The sequence below is a fragment of the Polyodon spathula genome, chromosome 1 (genome assembly GCF_017654505.1).
Source record: "Polyodon spathula isolate WHYD16114869_AA chromosome 1, ASM1765450v1, whole genome shotgun sequence".
Taxonomy (NCBI): Eukaryota; Metazoa; Chordata; class Actinopteri; order Acipenseriformes; family Polyodontidae; genus Polyodon; species Polyodon spathula.
This window is the reverse complement of record NC_054534.1, coordinates 92,245,077-92,269,326: the sequence shown is the minus strand read 5'-3', so window position 1 is coordinate 92,269,326 and position 24,250 is coordinate 92,245,077. Positions and strand designations below refer to the sequence as shown.

Genomic DNA, 24,250 nt, shown 5'->3' with positions numbered 1-24,250 from the left:
ACAAGAATCAAATGCGTTTTTTTGCCCTCAACATGCTTTTATATGTAATATATTCAAAATAATTAAGAAAAACATTCTCTGAATAAAAGCCCCCAAACCATCTTCTGAATGTCAATTTTTGTAAATCGGAAATTATAGTTAAAAATGCTCAAATTTTTTAAACCATTTAACTATCAATAGTCCTTGGTATTCCATCAGCAATCTGTTCCAATCTGTTTTCATCCTTCTCAGAATGAAACAGTACATCAAAATGCACACATCCCCTACTAAACAAACCATTCCAATAAAATCATGAAACAAATCACCCTGAGTCTTAAGCAGAACTCTGTTTTACATATCTTCTTGGAATACCTTATTTATATTCATTATCAGCCATCAGATCAATGAGAAGAATCTACGTAACACTCTCTACTAGAGACATCAACGTTTGCCGTGACAGCCTCTTTGTCTTCTATTATATCACCTGCAGTAACATGGTCACCCTCAGAACCTAATATGTCAGCTGGACTGTCCAGAGCAGACTCATGCTCCAGTACCTTGTCCAGATGTGCCCCAGTTGCCACTAGACACTGCACTGTTGTAGGGTTCTCCGTGTCACTGCACTCTAACTCTGCAGCTCCCAGCTCCTCTGTCATTTTCACAATCTCAGTCCCACGTCTATCTATTTCCTCCACCATAGGCGAGTGGTCCTGATCCTCTTCAGCTGTGCTCTGTTCTCTTGCAGATGGTAAACTGTTTTCTATCCTGTCATCTGTTAGAGAAACAGGAGATTAATGGTCAACACATGAGCTTAATAATAATAATAAAAATGGTGCCCATTTTCTAGTGTGGCTTCATACCCTTTTAAATGTGTTAATCTATTGTCCATTACAGTTTATCTCTCTTCTATTAAAGGGGGGGTATTTTTTTTTTTTTTTGTTAAACCATGCTGTTTGATTTCCCTCCTCTTTTTGGAGTGCATGAAATAACATCACAATTGTATGGTATATTGTACTGGAAAATGTCTGCATATTAACTCATGATCTGTAGTTTGTTTGTTGATAATATTTTGCCTGCTACATTTGTAATGCATGTTCGGTGCATTTTCGTTCATAAACTTAAATAATGTTATTAACTGTGAGTTACACAAATCTCACTATTGAATCGATTATCCAGTATTTATATCGACATATATAATGAGGAATGGAATCAATGGAAAAATCGATTTTCGATATAATCATAGCAGCCCTAGCAGGGGCTAGTCATTTTACAGTCATTCAAGGAAGAAACGCTGCAAATAGGGTTGCCTGATTTACTACCAATATCTAGAATGCACTATACTAAACATTTTTACTGGATCATTTTCATATCATTAACCTAAAGTGCTGGTACTTTAGCTCTGTTAGTAGACTAAAGCTGTGGTTTTGCAGGAAAACTTGTACATGTATATACAGTGCCGAGAAAAAGTTTGTGAACCCCAATGATAATTATGGAAATTCCTTAGTTTTACCATGATTACCTTCTTGAATAAAAAACAGTCTTTTCTAAAATATCCAATAGGGTTTATATTAACCAATTCCATGTCTTTTGAAACAAAATGATGTATGATTTAGACAAACAATGAGTAATTAAGATTTAGAGTATGTGAAAAAATAAGTGAACCCCTGGTTTTATCAGTTCAGTTAAGGGGGTAATTAGAAACAGGTGTTTAAATAATTAGGTAAATCTTCAGGGGTGAGTTTGGGAGGTACCACCATATATAAAGATCAGAAACTTTGTGAGTTTGGTCTTCACCATACAAGTTTGTAGAAACACGTCATGGCACGATCAAAATAAATCTTTGAGGACCTAAAAAAAGCAGTTATTGATGCTCACCAATCTAGAAAGGGTTACAAAACCATTTCTAAGGATTTGGGGTTCTACCAATTCACTGTCAGGCAGATAGTCTACAAATGGAAAAAGTTCAAGACCATAGTCACTCCAACCAGGAGCGGTCGTATTACCAAAATCTCTCCAAGAAGAAACCGGAAAATCATCAAATAAGTCACAAAGAAACTCAAGAGTAACATCCAAGGATCTATAGGCCACTCTGGCTTTGGCTAATAGTGTTCATGACTCAATTATGAGAAAAAGACTGAACAAGAATGGTGTTCATGGAAGGATAGCCAGGGGGAAACCACTGCTCTCTAAAAAGAGCATTGCTGCTAAACTGACGTTCACAAAAGGGCACTTTGATGATCCACAAGACTTCTGGAACAATATTCTCTGGACAGACAAGGCAAAGGTAGAACTTTTTGGCCTCAATGAGAAACATTATTTTTGGTGAAAACCAAACACTGAATTCGAACAAAAGAACCTCATTCCAATCGTCAAGCATGGTGGTGGAAGTGTGACGGTTTGGGGCTGCTTTGCTGCCTCAGGACCTGGACAGCTTGCCATCATTGACACAACCATGAATTCTGCATTGTATCAGAAGATTCTAGAGGAGAATGTCAGGCCATCCATCTGTGAGCTGAAGCTGAACCAAAAGTGAGTCATGCAGCAAGACAATGATCCTAAACATACAAGCAGATCTACAAAATAATGGCTGCAGAAGAAAAATAATTTAACGTTTTAGAATGGCCTAGTCAAAGTCTGGACCTAAACCCCATTGAAATTTTGTGGCAGGACCTGGAGCAAGCTGTCCATGCAAATGTCACAGAGTTGAAGAAGCTCTGTAAGGAGGAATGGGCCAAAGTTCCTCAAAACCGATGTGAAAGACTGACCAACAGTTAAAGAAAACGCTTAGTTGAAGTCATTGCTGCTCAAGGGGGTGCCACCAGTTACTGAATTTAAAGGTTCACATACTTTTTAACACCTGCATATTGAATGTTGAATCATTTGTGGAAAAATACATGCTGAAAAAGTATCATGTTTTTGTGTCATTTGTTTAATCGGGTTACCTTTATCTATTATAAAGACTTAGATTAAGATCTAATAACATTTTAGCTTTGAAATATGTGAAATATGTAAAAATCCTAAGGGGTTCACAAACCTTTTCTCTTTGTGAAAGAGACGTGACAATGTAATAATATATATATATATATATATATATATATATATATATATATATATATATATATATATATATATATATATATATATATATATATGATATATATATATATATATAACCGTCCGGTATGAATCTTACGCAAACTTTGAAATATTTAGTACATGTTCTAATTTGACTTTATTACGTGTTGTAATTCTAATTATTACACATACTAATTTGGCCAATCAGATCACTGAAAATGAAATGAGAATTTAAAGAAAATAGTAAGTGTAATAAATGATCCAATTAAAAGTCACCTTACATCTGCCATTCCTGTCCAATTCACGGTGATATACAGACTTGGCATTGGGTAAAGTCTAGTGAAATATGGATAGACTCGGAACCTCTGAGATATGCATCAACCAGCAGCTTCAGAGCCTTAGTCATTTTACAGTGCTACCTATATAGGGGCTGGTCATTTTACAGTTATGCAGTGTAATTACAAGAGTAGCCAATCACTTTCAGGATAACATATTTTTAATTTCAGACATTATTTTTATTATTATTATTTTATTATTTAACAATATTACAGGCAGTTGCACAGTTCACCCCTAGTCTCTGTCCCTTTGGATAAAAGTGTCTGCTATATGACTAAATAAGAAGAAGAAGAAGAAGAAGAAGAAGAAGAAGAAGAAGAAGAAGAAGAAGAAGAAGAAATAGCAAGAAATACCTGCAGTGACAGTGCAAGGCTTAGAATGTAATTATAATATAATATAATTAGGGGTCTACTTAAATCACAGAGAAATGTGTACGGGTCTATCACAGCATAAATAGCAAAATTCGTGGATATTTCACGGCACTGTATGATTATATATATCTAAAAAATATTATATACACACACAACTATGACATGATCTATATATATATATTATATATATATATAATATATTATATATAATATATATATAGAATATATATATTAATGGAGGTTCCAAGTCCCTTATGTGTAAATCCAAGGTTCAGGAATACACATTTATGCTTGCCTTCATAAAATGGGCTGTCTTATTTGTTAAATGTCAGCATGCAGCATCCTCCAGCAGTTGCAGCTGACATCCTCTGTCTCTGGTATGTGAACACTTGCCCATATATTGATATGGCACGTTCGGCATCCACTGAATTCATCGGAATTGTAAGGCAATGCTTTGCCAACTTACAGGGACATGGAAAGCCCAAAACTCAGTCACTTTTACTGGCATTTGCAGTTCTTTGACATAGTTCAAGTCCGCAGCACGTTCGTAGTCATATTCTTTCTGCCATCCAGGTATTGCTTTAAATAAACTTGGGTCAAAAAGGCAAACAACGTTTAAAAAGTAGGCATCAGGCTGTTTAAATCAAGGTGGCTTTAACTGGTAGTACTTGAAGTACTTTGCTGCGATTGACTGGAACACTTGTTATCTGCGACGGTTTTCGGCTTGGCAGCCTGAAAGTTGTTGCAATGCCATATCCTCGACATTTACAGTATAATCGTAAATCTCGAAAAACTGCTCACTTCTACATTTGCCCGTTTTCCCATTGGAAATAGTGATATTTTGAAATATCACTGTCCTGGTCACAAAAGCAAAGTTTGTGGGGAATAATAGCCATTTTCTATACTTTTGAGGCATAAGCAATTAGGAAATAACACTTACTACCCAGGAACAAAAATTGTGTTACATAGTGGTGTCACAAAAGGGATTTGTGCTGAAGTCTCGGAAACACAATGAATGACTTCCAGACATGTTTCCAAGCAAAAACAAAAAAACTTTGTAGTGCGAAAAGAAGATTTACCCACCTCTTAAAGTCTTGCAATGTTTAAGATGCACACTTCCTATAGTGCATGATATTTGTTTGGTACGTCACTGTGACGGAAAGATGAGTTCTGGTGATGAATCTTCCTCCCGACCTGTGAGGGCGCTAAAGAACGGGAGGAGAAGTATCTGGAAGGGCTGGCCTGACAGTTCGTTTCCGGGTCAGGGAAGGGGGTCAGCCTGGAGAGAAGCGCGACTCTGTTGTAAAACCGTATTGATTTGAAAGGTAAACGAGAGGCAGCTGCAAGTAATAAGGCAGCTGCAACCGTTTATCTCGATATCATGCGGGATTACATATAGGGGCCAGGGTAACACTGATCTTCTTCTTCATAAGAACATAAGAAAGTTTACAAACGAGAGGAGGCCATTCGGCCCATCTTGCTCGTTTGGTTGTTAGTAGCTTATTGATCCCAAAATCTCATCAAGCAGCTTCTTGAAGGATCCCAGGGTGTCAGCTTCAACAACATTACTGGGGAGTTGATTCCAGACCCTCACAATTCTCTGTGTAAAAAAGTGTCTCCTATTTTCTGTTCTGAATGCCCCTTTTTCTAAACTCCATTTGTGACCCCTGGTCCTTGTTTCTTTTTTCAGGCTGAAAAAGTCCCTTGGGTCGACACTGTCAATACCTTTTAGAATTTTGAATGCTTGGATTAGGTCGCCACGTAGTCTTCTTTGTTCAAGACTGAACAGATTCAATTCTTTTAGCCTGTCTGCATATGACATGCCTTTTAAGCCCGGAATAATTCTGGTCGCTCTTCTTTGCACTCTTTCTAGAGCAGCAATATCTTTTTTATAGCGAGGTGACCAGAACTGCACACAATATTCAAGATGAGGTCTTACAAGTGCATTGTACAGTTTTAACATTACTTCCCTTGATTTAAATTCAACACTTTTCACAATGTATCCGAGCATCTTGTTAGCCTTTTTTATAGCTTCCCCACATTGCCTAGATGAAGACATTTCTGAGTCAACAAAAACTCCTAGGTCTTTTTCATAGATTCCTTCTCCAATTTCAATATCTCCCATATGATATTTATAATGTACATTTTTATTTCCTGCGTGCAGTACCTTACACTTTTCTCTATTAAATGTCATTTGCCATGTGTCTGCCCAGTTCTGAATCTTGTCTAGATCATTTTGAATGACCTTTGCTGCTGCAACAGTGTTTGCCACTCCTCCTATTTTTGTGTCGTCTGCAAATTTAACAAGTTTGCTTACTATACCAGAATCTAAATCATTAATGTAGATTAGGAATAGCAGAGGACCTAATACTGATCCCTGTGGTACACCGCTGGTTACCACACTCCATTCTGAGGTTTTTCCTCTAATCAGTACTTTCTGTTTTCTACATGTTAACCACTCCCTAATCCATGTACATGTGTTTCCTTGAATCCCAACTGCGTTCAGTTTGAGAATTAATCTTTTGTGCGGTACTTTGTCAAAAGCTTTCTGGAAATCTAAATAAACCATGTCATATGCTTTGCAATTATCCATTATCGATGTTGCATCCTCAAAAAAATCAAGCAAGTTAGTTAGGCACGATCTCCCTTTCCTAAAACCATGTTGACTGTCTCCCAGTACCCTGTTACCATATAGGTAATTTTCCATTTTGGATCTTATTATAGTTTCCATAAGTTTGCATATAATAGAAGTCAGGCTTACTGGTCTGTAGTTACCCATTTCAGTTTTGTTTCCCTTTTTGTGGATCGGTATTACGTTTGCAATTTTCCAGTCTGTCGGTACCACCCCTGTGTCAAGAGACTGCTGCATGATCTTGGTTAGCGGTTTGTAAATTACTTCTTTCATTTCTTTGAGTACTACTGGGAGGATCTCATCCGGCCCAGGGGATTTGTTTATTTTAAGAGCTCCTAGTCCCTTTAACACTTCTGCCTCAGTTATGCTAAAGTTATTTAAAACTGGATAGGAACTGGATGACATGTGGGACATGTTGTCAGTATCTTCCTTTGTAAAAACTTGTGAAAAGTAATCATTTAACATATTTGCTATTTTTTTTTCTTCGTTTGGGTTAACGTTAGGAGAGAAGGACTGAGAGAGGAGCTCTCAGAGAGTATTTGTGAAGAGTGTTGTACGTGCTGTGTGTTATTTTCTGTCTGTCTGTAATTGTCTGTCTTTGTCGCACCAATAGACAGTTAACGTACATCTCCGGAGCTGTCGAAAGGAGAGCACTATCCGGAGCACCACTGCACTGAGCACCTGCACGTTTTCGATCACCCAGGACTGGTGACCGTACCGTTGGTTTTTGTTCGGGACTGTGCCCTTGTTTTCATTATCCCCGTGCTTTACACATTGTTGTGTATTGCCGGGGATTTATTATTTTTGACGGTCGCCAGACCTGGAAAAGAGCAATAAACCACACTTATTCACTGAATCACTGTTGTCTGTTCATCACTCCTGCACCGCATCACCGCAACATCTGTTCCCCTTACCAACCACTTTGCCACAGTCACATAAATAATGACTGGGAGAGAGAGGGATGACTTTCTAAGCTGCATGAAAACCTGACCACTGAATACATACATTGTGTAATGATATTATTATTTTCTGATAGCACTTATTCTGTTGTCTGGTTAGCAGATCCTGTGTTGTTAATGTTGGCCCTTCAAGATTTAAATGCGTTATGATCTTCAACCATTTTCTGTGTAAGGTTGATTTAAATTAATATTTGCCCCACCTTATGAATGAAAACAACCTGTATGTGTGCAGTTTCACTGCAATAAATGTCAAGCCACATAAAACACTTTATTTTGTGTATACTAATTGGGTTTTGTTGGTTGTTCTATTTACACTAAGATTCAAATCAATCTACCCTAAATAATGTCCTCAGCAAGTTTCATCAGAATTGGAAAAGGGGTTCCTACATACATGCAAAACTCTAACGTGTTACAGGCATACTGTATGAGCTGCCACTGCCTCCTTCCGGCACTGGGATGATTAATTATACAGCTGGCTTGGATAGATGGCATACCTAAACTGGTGTAGAAAAGACACTGCTAATTTAACTAATTTGCTTAAATTGTGGAAAGTTCATTAGATTTTATTTATTTATTTTTTTTTTTTGCACAAATAAATTTTGCAAAACCCAGTAGTTGTTGCTGCCCTAGTTTATAAAATCCACTGTGCAGTCCTATTTAATGAAACCAAGTATTTAGCTAGACAAAGAAATATAAATGTATGTGCTGTTTTTAAAAAAAAAAAATTTCGTATTTTTGTATTTATTATTTTTACAGCAAAAGTGTTGTTTTTGCATTGTGCTACAACCCCAACTGTGAAAAAGCACTGGCTCACAGTTCAGTCACGTTTATTCAGTTCAAAGCTTGGTGTACGCGAGAGAACACTGCCAAGTTCCAGTGGCATGTACTGCTAGTTCTATGAAGAGTGTGAACTTTAGTACACATTTTCTGTAAGACCTGGCATTTTCTCCTGTTAAAGCAACATGCCTTAGTAACAGGTCTTAAACCAAAATACCTCTTCTAATTTTTCAAACTACTGACCCATATTGAAAATTCAGTCAAAAGATTAAACGCTCCACTCAGCACAGACATTTGTAGCACTGAAAGAATTGTTTCAATTTAGCATGTAAAATGTCCATATTTATAGGCTACTATCAACACAGACACCATTTTTAATGTCAGCAGGCAGAATTTGCTAACATTTAAAAATGGCATGGCATGGCATATCTGAGAAATGGGTGCTTAGTCATCAATACTGATATTGCTTTATTAAAAATAATTTAAAAATATAAATCTCCCGTAGCATGCACTACTAATTACAACAATTTGCCACTAATGGAGTGCATTATTAATGAATACTGAAACATGTTACACACAATTACACACTTACATTGAGAAGGCTGTGCCTTTAGCTGTGGCTGCGGTTCCATTAACTGAAGCAGAGGGGATCTGGGCATCTGACTCATACCGAGAGCTGGCTCAGCCGGTGTTATGGTATCCCTTCCACCTAGTTTTAGAAAAGTTATAAACACTTATTCCTTTAAACAGTGTGGGTGTGTATATATATATATATATATATATATATATATATATATATATATATATATATATATATATATATATTCAGACACACACACACACACACACTGTTTAAGCACATACACAAAAGGGTATGCTTCAGATGAAGAACAGGAAGAATAGTGTACACAAGTAGAGGCACTTTCTTTGTCATCCTTCTTCATTAGTCCTGCATGTATGCATCAAGGAATACACCATATGTCATGTACAGGTGAGCTACAGCTGGGCAAAGAAATACGTAGTGTATGCATTTTTTTTCTTTGCACATTTTTGTTAAAAGAAAATGTAATTAAAAAAAAAGTCAAAAGTAATATGTATTTGGAATACATTTGGAGCGATTTATAATCATGGAAAGCAAATATTGACTAGTATTTCAAGAGAATGGTAGTTTTGAGTATGTTCATATTTTGGATTCTGGTTAAATTCAGTACTGCTGTTAAATAATAACAATCCACTGTCTTAAAGTTCATTATATACCAGAAAGTCTTGTGATGTTGTAGCTTTTTAGGAGGCTTTATGAGAGTGGAAAGGTCTCACAGACTTTATGGAATAATATAGCAGGTGGAGGCTACCGTGAAACTGGAACTCAGAATTATTACAAACCAGTCAGTGAGAGATTGAAACATGCACACACACACGCACATGCACGCGCACACACACATGCACACATAAATGTAAAGCTATTTATTTTTAAGGCTCTCTTGGAAAAAGAGTTCTGACAACCAGCAGCTCAAAGGATAAATTAATATTTAATGTAAATTGCCATATGAATGTATTTATTATTTTAACAGTATATATCTGAAATGTACAGTTATGAATTCAACTCACAGAAGAGCTTGCTAAAATTTGTTCTAGCTTTGGAAGAAGTCATAAAAATATATAATGTTATGTGCTCTAATGAATCATTGATCAAACATTAAAATCTGTATACTTTGATTAGTATTCGGTATTATCCACATTGGGGCGAATTTGAGAATACAAATGGGATTTCACAGAACCAGTAAGGTAAAATAGTAATACTACAGGTGTCTTGAAGAGTATGTACCAGTTGCAGCTGGCGTAAACCATATATATAATCCTAGATGTTTGGGGTAGTAATTGATTTGCCTGCTTCCATTGGGAGGTTAGCCAACTAAGACATGCTTTTATCTAATTTGATGCTGTTCGAGCCTACTCATGAAAGAGACCAGAGTATTGTTTACTTTTTACAATATACAAATAATTTAGCTGTTACTTCACTGTAAGGTCTAATTTGTCAAGCACATTGATAGAGCCTAAATGTTTATTTGCTAGCTGCAGCTGAAGTGTCTTACATTTTAATTGAATGTTTTGAAGTTTTATCATTGTAGTTTATATTCACTGTAAAATTAAACTGTGCTTAATACATGGTTATATGCCACAGTTCTAAATCATTATAAATATGATATATTATTATAACAGAAAAAAACAGTTTAAGTATTGTAACATTTTTATTTTATTTTAATGTAAGCAGGCACCACATTAACCGTATCTGATGTTCTCAGTAATCTTTACCTCAATTCACTTTCATATACATTTTTCTACCTCTGAACTGCAGATTTAGTGAACAATAATGTATTTAGCAGGTACAACCGTTATGAAACAATACTGGAGGAAACCCTGCCTGCAATCTAACATGACAGGCTGGTTACATGCTGCAGTGATGCTGGGGCCCTGTCCCACAAGCACAGTGAAAACAGCCCCCTCTACTGTTTCAAGGAGGTTATTTCTTTATCTGCAATCATGAATAACGAAGCTGAGTGTGATCTGACTGATGCTGGTTTAAAAGTTACATTTTGCTGTATTCAGCACTCGAGAGTTTAGTATCTGCTTTTTTGTTGCTTTTGAGCAGTATGCCAATGCAATTATCAGCCTGTCTAATACCTTGAAATCCAGAGACTATGTAGGAATATGTAGCTTTAAGTACCACAGATCTGCCATATCTAATGGGCTGGTGGGGCTTGAAAATCTAAATTGACACAGCCACTGGATTGCAGATAGCCATCTTCATGGGTTAATGCCCAGTGGTGCAAAATATAGTGCATCTGAGTGAGTTTATGACACTGAAGTAAAGTTGATTAAGTTTTTGTTATGAGTACTTCCTGTTGTGTCATTTTTTTTCCTTTTCTTTTTACTGCACTGCTTTTCCTTTTAAAAATCTTATTGTGCACTGTTGATAAAATGCTGGTTTCTCTACAGCAGGTAATAAGCAGAGCCGGCCAACAAAGGAAGAAGCACATGCATGTCAAACATGCCATTTCCCTCCAATGCTCTGGTTGATAAGTGACCCACAACATGTAAATATAAACATAAAAATAACTGTGGTTGTATTTTTTAAAAAAAAATGCTATTAGTAGTACCCAGCCCTATTCACCAAGCTTTAACAAATTATTTAAATTAATTAAGTGATAGGAGTATTTTATTCAGAAAAAAAAAAAAAAAAAAAAAAAAACAATAAAACAAACAAAACAAACAAAACTAAAAAACTATTTGTTCTTTAAATAACTCAACTTTGTGAATGGAGTATTCCATTTATTTATTTATTTATTTTTTTTACAAAACAGGAACTTATTTAAATTTGATCACCTCTAACACCCATTCAGCAATGACAATAAGACAATGGAAAACACATGAACAGTCATAATGCAAGAAAACACATTCAATGTCAATCTGTTTTATGGATTTATTTCTGCATGATAATCCATGCTCAAGCCTTCCACAATGAGACAAGGAATATTACTTATTAAACAAAAAACAAACATACTCCTTAATCCCAACGACACCTTGTATGTCAGGCCTTCGGACAACAGTAGGAAAAGAAAGAAATTTAGTTAGCTACTATTGTATTAGTTTTGTTAGTAATCAAATTCTGATCAACTGTTTGGGGCTGGGTGGTGGGAGTTTATTTACATGACACAGGGATATTCAAGTGAGAGAAATTACATATATGTCTTACTATTTGTGATACACAGCTGATGAAAAACAACATGGCAATGAACACAGTAGACAGATTAAAGGCACTCATATAAAAACATGAAGTCATGAATTGGGTTTAAAAAATGGACCCCAATACAACTTCAGCGTAAAAAACCTCAAACACTCGAAAAGGGATTAGTTAGTAATATCTATGTGTAAGTGTTGGCAATTGGATCATTTGAAAAAGCACCATGCATAACTAGAACCACGTCTGGTGAAAAAAAGCAGCCTATACTTAATAGATAACCATTAAAAGTAATACTTTATGTAGCCCTTGAATACACTGTATTTGTGTATGTGACTTAGCGTGACTTAGCAATATCTTATTTTTTCCCCACTTAAATATGCATGTTGTGCACAGTAAGGGCACTATGGGTAAAGTCTATGTTGAGTTGTGAAGCACTTGACCATGATAACATGGTATGAATACAATGACTGTGAAAATGTTTTCATTCTTTACTGCCGTGGATATGTCCTTATAACTATTTAATGTCTATTTTCTCATATATTGGACACTGGGCAGCAAAGGGTTAAAAGTGCAATTGGGCATCTGCAGCTGGGAAGACGTTTGTTAACATAGAATGGGTTAAACAGGGTAATACACAATAAAGAGCAATATCCTGTGGGGTGTCAGTGAAACTCTCCACCACAAACAAACCAGCTCCTAACGTAAACATACTGTACAGTAAAATATTTCCATTAATATAATCAATACAGATTATATTGAAAGCACAGTGAACTCTTTCTCTAAACTCACAACATAACAGTGAACCAATATCAGTCAGAAAAAAAAACAAAGACAGGTTCTCCCAAATACCTTCTCATGTGTGTTATCCATTTAAAGAGCCCTTATAGTTTAACTCTACAATGTCTCTTTCCAATTGAGACTTACAAAGCTGTTTTTTTAAGAGTGAACGCCATAGCCACAGTTATGATGAATGTATTTTATAACAAAAAACCTGCATATAAGCATGAGACAGCTAGACAGAGAATTCATCCTGTAGAGATGATACATTTAGGCATTGTAAAAGATTCTTCTGTTAAATGTATATTCTGTTACAATTATTGGTTTCATGTCAGAACTGAAAAACTCATCTCTATGGATACAATGCAGGTAACTGGTTTTCAATGACAAGAATTAGATTTAACACTGGTAAAATCTGTTATGGTGCGATGTACTCAGAGAATAAATACCAATACGTGACATCACTGACCTGGGAGACTCCACAAACCAGACACTTCTAATGTTTTCAGCTTCTTCTCAAGTTCTGCAACACGATTACCCAAAATCCTTTTAAATCAAACAAAAAGTCACAGCTTGTTTAAGTGTTATCGCTACTATAAATCATCTGTCTGCCAGATTGGAAATAATAGCACTGCTTCCTCCAGCCCACTATTTAGTTACAGTAGTTTTTTTTTTATGAATACAATTAAGTTTATTGATGTGTTCTAGATTATTAAAATATCATTCACTAAATAACTATAATTCTGTTGTACGCCATTGTATAAAATTGCTTAATATTGTTGTGTACTTTATATCTACCTATGTCTTACATAAAACCTTTAACCCTTTGCGGTCCTGTGCCGGACCAGGTCCAACATTACAAATTTCCCTTTCCAGTCAGATGTCGGAAACCTGTCCGACTTCATCAAAAAGACATAAAGCACAGGTTTCTAGTTGTTTTTTCTCAGGAAAAAGCAGAGAAAACCTTTCAATGGTCGAGTGAGACCGATAGGAACCAACTGAAGCCAAAAAAAAGGGGGACGTATCTCAGCAATACAGATAACCCCATGCACATCAGAGATAACACGGACACAAACAAAGGAGATAGCTGCTTCCGCATCCAGCGCTCAAAGAACATCAGACATCTGCAGAGCTTTTTGAGATGTTATAGTAATAAAATAATGACTTGGATCACATTATTGAGGAGTTTGGTGATAAAATGAGTGATCAGGAGAGGATTTATCAGTATGCACATCTATAAAGAGGTATGTGAAAAATATAGCGAACAAGGGGTGGGGCTTGGCTGGAGATACAGTGTTAATGTCCTTCTATGCAGTGCCTTTTAAACCTGTTTAACTCATTTTAACTCATTTTAAACAGCGTGTGTGAAAATAAATTTGATCTGACACGCCTGACAAGTGCTGAATAAATGGACTGCAAAGGGTTAAACCTCACTAGAGAGGTTTAAAGCTGAAGTAATTAAATAGGAATTGTATGAGGCTTTTATTAACAAATTCTAATCCTATGGGACATACTAGAATGACACCAAATTTCACTTAGCGTTGCTGTTTCAAGGTCACACACTAGAATGCTGGTAGGATATACATTACAATCTCCGAGCCTACAATTACTGTTGTCTTTAATCACCCTGAAGCACTCACATCAATGACCATGAATATGTGTTAGCTCAAATTAAGAATCGAAATGCTGACTCAAAAAAAAAAAAAAAGTCTTCTGCAAACCCCCCCCCCATGAAAACTGGCAACAAGAACTAATTTGTTAAAATGTTATGCAAGGTTGAAATCAGAATCACTTCATACTTGTTAGTTTGACGGTGGTATTGTAAAACCATATTTTTCTCATGAATTGTCTCGAGGAGAGCAGTAGCCAGGGACTTCAGGTCTGATATGGACTGGGGAGTGACGGGCAAGCTGCAACCAGTGCCTTCCGATAACAATTCCTGAACTGCACAGGATATCGAGTCAAAACAGAATATAATGTACAAAAACTTTATCTACATTGTACTTTATCTACATTTTTTTAAGTATTAGTAATATATTTATATAGGATGAGTGGATTTATTTATGTATTTTTTTACACACACACACACACACACACACATATATATATATATATATATATATATATATATATATATATATATATATATATATATATATATATTATCCTATATAAGTTTATAGGGGTAGGGAAAGTGAGTATTAGTTTTACTTTTTATTAAGTCTTGCTATCAACATCATTCGCTTCAGTATGTTCTGGAGGTCTGAAAATGTTGTCCTCTAATTTCACAAGACCAGAGTACAAGTTGGTAGTGCCGGAGGTCAATGAACCCTTAAATTGTTTACATTTGATGACGAAGCAATAGCAGCCTACCTTGTTTGGCAGACAGAACCCCAGTGAGGGCACTGCTACTAGATCTGCTGCTTGTTTTGGAATTCTTTCTTCGCTCAAGGGCATTCTAAAAGATAAAAGCACAGTCAAAATCTGACAGTGTGAAGAATAGCTATCAACACAATAATGCTATGTCCTAGACATATTGTTATTATTATTATTATTATTATTATTTATTATTATTATTATTATTAGTAGTAGTAGTAGTAGTAGTAAGTAGTACTGCTGTTTATTCAAATAGAATAGTTTAATGTTTTCTCTGAAAAATCTTTACATTATTAGCGTTATGTTTGCAAATGATGTTCCAATGTCACCAAAATATTTTTGTTATTATATCAAATAGAAAGTAACAACTTGCTGCTGCCTTGTACTTGACAACATTCATTTTGAGCAGGTTAACCTCTTCTTGCACTTGCTTTAATCTTTAATGTAAATATCTCAAAGAGAAAGAAAACTGATTTGTACACACCTGTCTGTAGACATAGAAAAGTTCTGACTGTGTGTTTGAACTGTATCGTTAAAGAATGCTGGATTGATTCCACCCTGGAGTCCCCCAGAATATTTTTTATTTTTTACTTTATTGTATAAGTAAGAATTACCCTTTAAACACATTCTGTCATTACCAACCAGTTTAGGACTAGATCAAATTAAAACAAGACACTGCTACTGTATCATGCAAGTGACAGCGTGGAAGTACAGGCGTGGAAAAGTGTAGAGCAGTTTAGAAGCAGTAAGGAGAAATTACACTTTAATTGCTTTAATCAGAAAGCAGTAAGGAGAAATTAAATCTTTTATTGCTTTAATCAGAAAACACAGGACATTGGGAAAACACTGCAACTCAAAGTCAAACAGCTGCGTGTGTTTTTCTGATAACAAACAAGCTGAAACTCGGAGCAGCTGATTCAAATTCAGCGCCGTTTTGAGACACGGGCGAGGGGAGGAGCCGACAGCACAGCAGAACAACACAGCTAATAACGAGGCAGTTTTCCCAGCGACATCGAGTGGAAGCGACAGCATGGAAGCGACAGCATGGGAGAAGTACAGGCACGGAAAAGTGCAGAGCAGTTTAGAAGCAGTAAGGAGAAGTAACTGCAAAGCATATGACATGGTTTATTTAGATTTCCAGAAAGCTTTTGACAAAGTCCTGCACAAAAGATTAATTCTCAAACACATGTACATGGATTAAGGAGTGGTTAACATGTAGAAAACTGAAAGTACTGATTAGAGGAGAAACCTCAGAATGGAGTGTGGTAACCGGTGGTGTACCACAGGGATCAGTATTAGGTCCTCTGCTATTCCTAATCTACATTAATGATTTAGATTGTGGTATAGTAAGCAAACTTGTTAAATTCGCAGACTACACAAAAAAAAAAAACACTGTTGCAGCAGCAAAGGTCATTCAAAATGATCTAGAAAAATTAAAGGACTCTATGAAAAAGACCTAGGAGTTTTTGTTGACTCAGAAATGTCTTCATCTAGACAATGTGGGGAAGCTATAAAAAAGGCTAACAAGATGCTCGGATACATTGTGAAAAGTGTTGAATTTAAATCAAGGGAAGTAATGTTAAAACTGTACAGTGCATTAGTAAGACCTTATCTTGAATATTGTGTTCAGTTCTGGTCACCTCGCTACAAAAAGGATATTGCTGCTCTAGAAAGAGTGCAAAGAAGAGTGACCAGAATTATTCCGGGTTTAAAAGGCATGCCATATGCAGACAGGCTAAAATAATTTAATCTATTCAGTCTTGAACAAAGAAGATTAGGCGGTGACCTATTTCAAGCAATCCAAATTCTAAAAGGTATTGACAATGTCGAACCAAGGGACCAGAAAAAAAGAAACAAGGACCAGGGGTCACAAATGGAGAAGAGACAAAGGGGCGTTCAGAACAGAAAATAGGAGGCACTTTTTTACACAGAGAATCGTGAGGGTCTAGAATCAACTCCCCAGTAATGTTGTTGGAGCTGACACACTGGGATCCTTCAAGAAGCTGCTTGATGAGATTCTGGGATCAATAAGCTACTAACAACCAAACGAGCAAGATGGGCTGAATGGCCTCCTCCCGTTTGTAAACTTTCTTATGTTCTTATGTTCTTACACGAAATGAAACAGAATTAAAAAAAAAAAATACAACATCCATACTAATTCAACTACAGGCAGTACTCGCACTTAAGACACAATTGGTTCCTAAACGTTTGATGTAAATTGAAGCGTCGTAAGTCAAAGCCCATTTTACTCAGATATCTACCTGGCTTGTTTAAAAGTACAGACTCGGGGCTTTCCAATGACGTAGACAGTGTGTGTATGTGGAACTCCTAGCAGGAAATACGATGACCTGAATTTAAGCCCCTCATCATGTAACAGAGTTCACAGCTCAGGTTTCGTTTTGAGTCAATTGCTCTTATCAGACATTGTTAACGGCAAATAAATTTTAAAAACAATTGTAAAAAAAAAGTTACATGCATAAAAAAAAAAAAGAAAAAATCTCTAGACTAAGTCAGGGCGACCACGACAGGTACAGCAGTTCGGACACCAAGCTGCGCACATGATGCGTGGCTCAGGTCTCGCCGTGTCGTAAATGCAGTATCGATGTCGTAAGCAGGGTAATAATGCAAAAGAGTCGTAAGTGCCGTGCGTCGTAAGTCGAAGCATCGCAAGTCGAGGATAGCCTGTATAGTCTTTTTATATATTTAACCTGCAGTAAATTGCACTGATGAAGGAGAAGGTCTGGCAGCATCAGCCCAATGTAATTCTTCAGTGTAATAAGTAAGACAAACCTGTTCTCCATGCACAGAGCGTCCACATCAATAATTCGGTTCTCATGCCCTCCGAGGACGTGACTGAGTTCTAGGTTTAGTCTGTTGGCTTTGTCCTTGTAAAACGAGCATTCAGCTTTCACATCCTGAACTTCTTCCACTGATGCCTGGAGGTCATACTCCAATTGCTCATTGTAAAGATTTAAAGATTATTAATTAAAAAAAAAAAAAAGAAAAACGTTTATGTTATATCCAGATGGAAACTTTAAAATTGTGAGAAGTGTAAACCAGTCTATCAGCTAATGACATCTTAGAGAACAGTAAATAGGTAGCTGTAAATGAGCGAGTTTAAATGGTTACTTGCAGACTAGAAATAAAGGATATGAGACTCTTATCTAATGTCAATAGCACCCTTCTAACTGTGCCAGTAATTATGCTCTTTCCATGTATTGACAACTCTGTAAATCTGTGGAAGTAAATTAGAATACCTGAAAAATTACATTTCCAGCGGCCTTATATATTTATATATATATATATATATATATATATATATATATATATATATATATATATATATATATATAACGTTATCCGCCAAGCCATTAATGATATACATCTACTAGCCTACAAACACTTTAAACATGCATGTTTTAGGTTATCTTGCGGGTCTCAGTGTGAATGAACAGCACTGCATACATGTTGTGAAAACAGTGTTTTTCTTTGTTTCTTTGGAACTGAACATATACTATAAACAAGTTCATAGAAGACATCCACTTTCTTTGAAAAGCCAGAGAAGAACAGAGGTTTCTTACTTGTTCCCTTGATTTCTCCAGCTGCTGCACAAGATCTTAACGTTCATGTGCAGGGAAGTGACTCGCTCCAACCTCGTCGTCACCCAGTCTTTGTTTGGCGATGGTCATTCTGAGAAGCTGTGGGGCAAAATATATACAATAGACTGCAAGTACTCAAAATATACTTTGTTAAATCTTAGACAAACTTGAAGTATTTTTTATCAATTTCCTCATTGTGGAACGCAATTCATTGTCAAGGATTTTTACGGAATCACTTTGCATAAAAAATGCAGTACAGAAAGAAGATATTCAGCATACACACTTAACAGGCAATATAATAAATAGTTTCATTTGTTTGCTCTAAGTTAGATTCCAGGATTTAATTACAGCTTGGAATAGGCAGTAGCTGCATTTCCCCAGTCTATAAGTACTCATTTCACTAAATCTGTTTTGCCCAATTATCTTTTTTTTATTGGTTTAAAACTTGGACACATTCTTTAGAAGGCAAAAAACAATACTGTGAATACATAGTTTAGATAATTCAGGTGGAAAATGTGCAGGGATGCATCTGTTCTCCAGAATGATTGATGGAGTCATAATTTTTGCTTGTCGTAAAACATCAGTAGCATCTACGATCTTCACTCAATCAAATATGAAAAAGGGCAATTAAGAAATAGAAGATGCTTTCCCCCATAATTCTGCAGAGCAAACAGTCTGCATTCAGTACTTTTTTATGCAGTCAAGCTGCTACCTCCCGGTTGCTTTCAGCGAGATAAACAATAGCCCACCCTGTTATCCCCCAGTGCTTCTCCCAACCTCTGCTTCAGATCCGTTATTTCTTCTACCAGTTGTTTACTGCGTTCATGGGAGTCTTTCAACAGCTGGGCAAGATTCACCTGAAACCATATTCTGGCTGTATAAGCAGTGTAAGAGCTCATTGGCTTACCATTAAATGAATTTAGATACAATAACAGTCAGGTTAAAAATACTTACAGATATAACTGCAATTTGTTTTGAAGAAATAATGATGGATAACAAAAAAAAGCCATGATATAAATCCTAAAATAATTACATTTGCTTTATTTGGCTTTGTTGTTCCCTAGCCTTTGCTTTCAAATATTTGAAAAACCCTCAAATGCTATACTTCCAATTTTTTACCAAAGCAGTCTCAAACTGATCTAATTAGACTTATTCCATGTCTGTGGAGTGTATGAGCACATTTATTAGGACATATTTCTTTGTATTGGTGTTGGAGTCCTTTTGGCAGTTCTGATTTACTGATGTAATTAAGTGAGCTATGGAAGCCTTAGAATTAAAGCATTAGGGTGTACCAGATATAAAGATGAAAAAAGTTTGTTCTTTAGCTATAATTTGTCTGTGGAGTTAAAAGATAACTGAGGCTTTGAAATCTATGGTGTTACTTATTAATTTTAGCAAACTTGTGATTTGTCTTTCTTTTCATTCTAATGAAATTGTTTGGGTCTTTGTTTTTAAATGTAGTATTTCAAAATTCTGAAGCACAACATCATAAAAAAAAAAAAAAAATGCTGATACTGTATCTGGTTCCTAATCACTTCCTGTGTTGTATGCCACATGGTGTGATTGCAGCTACAGCACTGGAGTACAACTGACCTGAGGCACAGGAAGTGATACTGCCAGTGCTAACAAGGATGTCAAGGACACACTTAGAAGTGTGACAAAATAGTTAATGATCATCAACAGTACAAAAGAATAATATAGAATAAGAAATGGCAAAGAACAGTTGAATGAAAAGTAGATTACTAGTATTTATGACCTAGACGTCTGTAGGTAAGCAAATGAGGTGTTAGAATAATGGAGTATATACAATCCCTGACATTTAGAATGAGTTCTTGTGTTCAAGATGTAAAAATGGAAGTGTTACATACAGATGATCGGATGTACTGATAGAGACACAGCTCTATATAGCCCCACAAGCTGATACCACCAATAAGCAATGCTACACTAAGTTTTACCACAACTGGACAAGTGATTGTAACGCACGTCTAATAGTTCTTATCTGCCTAATAATACACATACCTGATTTCGTTTTTCAGGTGGTAAAGAAGGGTCACCATCCTACAAAAAAAAAAAAACGTTTTATATCATTAATCATTTTTAATTGTATATTACTGTTATTTAAACGGATAGGTTATCTACAGTTTCCTAATGTTAAATGTAATATTTGTAATAGCAGATTGTGGGGAGGTGATGTGCTAAAGATATTAGTCATGTTCTGTTCACTGAAACCTGTGCATCACTAATATGCTTCCCCCACCTAACTTCAGAAAATCAGACTTGAGGAATGTTTTCAGAAGCTGGAATAGTAGATAATCATGGCAAACTATAATCTTAACAGAAACAACAACAGCGATTCATAAAGCACACACATAATACAATATAAAACAGGTGATATTAAATAGAAGCTCAATGTAGATGTTTTTTAACTTCAATACCACAACCAAAAATATAGAGACCTATCAGGATTAAAGGGAAGATACAATCATCCAGGCGCGAAGGGAATCAATATAAAAGAAAGCCACAGGTGTGCCAGAAGATCTTCGTGGGTTAGGTGTTTCCTATAGTGGGGTACGTAGTTCAAGCCAGCCGAGGCAGGAGTGTGTGTATGTGCTTGTGCCTGTGTTGCAGCTGAGAGCATGTGCTCACTGACAGTTCTTGAGTACACCTAAAACATAACAAGCTGTAACTGAGCCAGAGCAAGCTCCAGACAAAATGGAGACCAACATGTAAACTAATATATATGTTAGTAATATCCCCCAATTCGTACATGTAAAAACAGAAGTGTGGCATACTGTACAATGTTACACGATAGAAAGAGGCCTATGGTTGGACCATCTGAACACCAAGACATATTATAATCATATTTAGGAGAACATTTTCAGTTCTGCGAGGAGAGTTTTAGATTCCCCTCTAACGTACACACACACACACACTCACACACGCACACGCACACACACACGCACACGCACACACACACACACACACACACACACACACACACACACACACACACACACACACACACACACACACACACACACACACACACACACTCACACTCACACACACACACACACACACACACACACACACACACACACACACACACACACACACACACACACACACACACACATTCTCCCAGAATCTGATAACTCTCAATACCTTATGCTTAATAATGGCCTAAAAAACATTAACACAAAATCACCATGTTTCTAGATATTTGTAAAATTCGGAAGTATGATATGGGCAGGTGCCTCCACTTTATCCCCACACACTGGAGAAAATGAACTAGAGTACTACAGTATATCATTTTGAAGTAGGCAGGAAGCCATACAATGATCTCTCTGTGCTTCTTCTTCAGAGACTGGTGCCACTCCCTCAGCTGGCTGGCCATCAGTTTGTACTGGTCTCGTTCCTGCTGGCAGGTGTCCAACTCCTTGGACAGAATCAGCAGGGCTTCCTTCTTACTCTCCAGCTTTCGTTTACACACCAAATACTGCAAGCTAGAGGGGAGGAAACATTAGAAAAGCAGCATTGTATACAGACATAGCTTAACAAGTAACATGTGAATGATCTTCTATATTATAGCTTCGTAGCATTTCCAATCTTTGAAATATTTAATTCTTCTTAGGTTTGTATTGGGAGAAAAAACTCGTACTGCAAATCCAGAATAATGATTACACTGCTGGATTCTGAAGATTAACATTCTATAGTTACCCAGGACTACATTTTGACAGTGAAAAAAAAAAAAGACATTTTGCTACTTGTCTCTAGAAAGCATTTAATATGTCTGTTATACAACTCGCATGTCAAAAGTTTTAAGTGATTTGATTAAATTAGAAAACTCATGGCAGCTTACAGCATGTCCCATTAAGGTTGGTCAAAGCCTCTGAAGCCAAGCATAGTCTGGCGTAAAACCAAACTGTCCTGAGGTTTGCCTCTGATTTACTAAACCAACTGCTTTGTGGGAAATCGGTTGTGGGGAAGCTTTTAACTCTATGGTGTAAGTTGCACAAGACAAAGACACCCAACAAAGTTAAAACAAAAAAATTTCAAAACAGAAGCAAGAAACTTTTTTCAAATGAATTTATTGATTAAAATATCAACAGAAAATATACAAGATAATCCCAATGCATAAAAATACGATTTAAAGGCATAGTGTGGACAGGGCCTTAGTCAGAAGTTAGTATTCTGCTAAGCAGCACTCAAGACAAGCATATTGTCTCTACAGCTCTGCCTACATGTGCATTGTAACCAATACACAATAGGCTATTGTGTGTAGGAGCGGACATGTATTTCCAGCGTCCTGGAAAGAAAAACAAACAAAACAAAACAAAAAAAAAAACTATGAACTCACAGTACTTTCTGAAGTTTACAAATTCACACATACTGTATAACAATTTATAGTATAGTAAGGGTCTTTTTCTTTTCACTAGACATTCATTTACAGTTGGGTTCTGGTTGGGGGGAAAAAAAAGGTAGAAATGAACAAAATGATCTGCACTGTACTTTCAATCCTTGACACGTTCCTATTGAGTTTGTACATAAGAGGGTGAAGATATGGTCATTAAACAAGAACTAAGATCCCCAGTATTTTAAATACAAATTGATGATCTGAGGCATGCTAGCCAGCAGGTTTGAGTGGAGCAACATATCTGAGGGTTAGTCTGATACAGTATGTAAACTGTCTGAGTAAATATAATATCAATCAATCTTTATTTTATATAGAGCCTTTCATAGTGGACCACCATCACAAAGCCCTTTACAAGATGCAGTAACAAGAAAATCCATAATATGTCAAATACAGAGAAATGCATAATACATGATAGTAGCTTAACACGTGAAATACTAACATCAACACAGCAGCTAATAGCAGATCTCAGGCTTAAAGAGCATGGAAAGCAAGCGAGAACACATGGTTCTATAGAGTTGATTTAAAGCGAGCGACAGTGGGAGCATCACGCACCAAAGCTGGGAGAGAGTTCCAAAGAGTCGGAGCCATGAAGCTAAATGAGCACTGTCCAAGCGTGGTGCACTTTTGCTTGGGAATAACAAGCAGGCCAGAGTCGGAGGACTTACAGGCAGGGACACAGCGGGTTAGCAGGAGGAGGAGGTACCTGGAACCTATGTGATGAAGAGCATTGTAGGTGAGCAGGAGTTTTGAAAATAATCCTGAACTTTACAGGTAGCCAGTGCAGCTGGGAAAGACGGGGTTATGATGTGATCATGTTTTTTACATCTGATAAGGGTCCTGACAGCGGCACTCTGAACTAGCTGCAGTCGGTTTATGGTGCGTGTTGGGAGACCACCATATAGAGAGTTGCAGTAGTCGAGTTGAGAGGAGACAAATGCATGACAAAGTATCTCCACACCCGGAAGGGAAAGGTAGGGACAGACTTTGGAGATGTTTTGATGATGGCAGAAGGAAGATTTGACCACAGAGGATATAAGAGAGGTTGTTGTCAAGAAGTACACCAAAGTTTTGAATTGTGGGGGAAGGCAGCAGCAGACAGTTTCCGACATTCAGGGCAGCTATATTTAGATTTAGAAAGTTGAGTTTTAGATCCTACTAGAAGGAGTTCATATTTGTTAGTGTTCAGTTGAAGAAAATTGGCAGACATCCA

General features: G+C 36.6%; 1 pseudogene; it reads right to left on the bottom strand.

The window, feature by feature from the left end:
- Positions 1-380: 380 nt before the first annotated feature.
- Positions 381-22,490, bottom strand: LOC121327366 (annotated as a pseudogene).
- Positions 22,491-24,250: the final 1,760 nt, after the last annotated feature.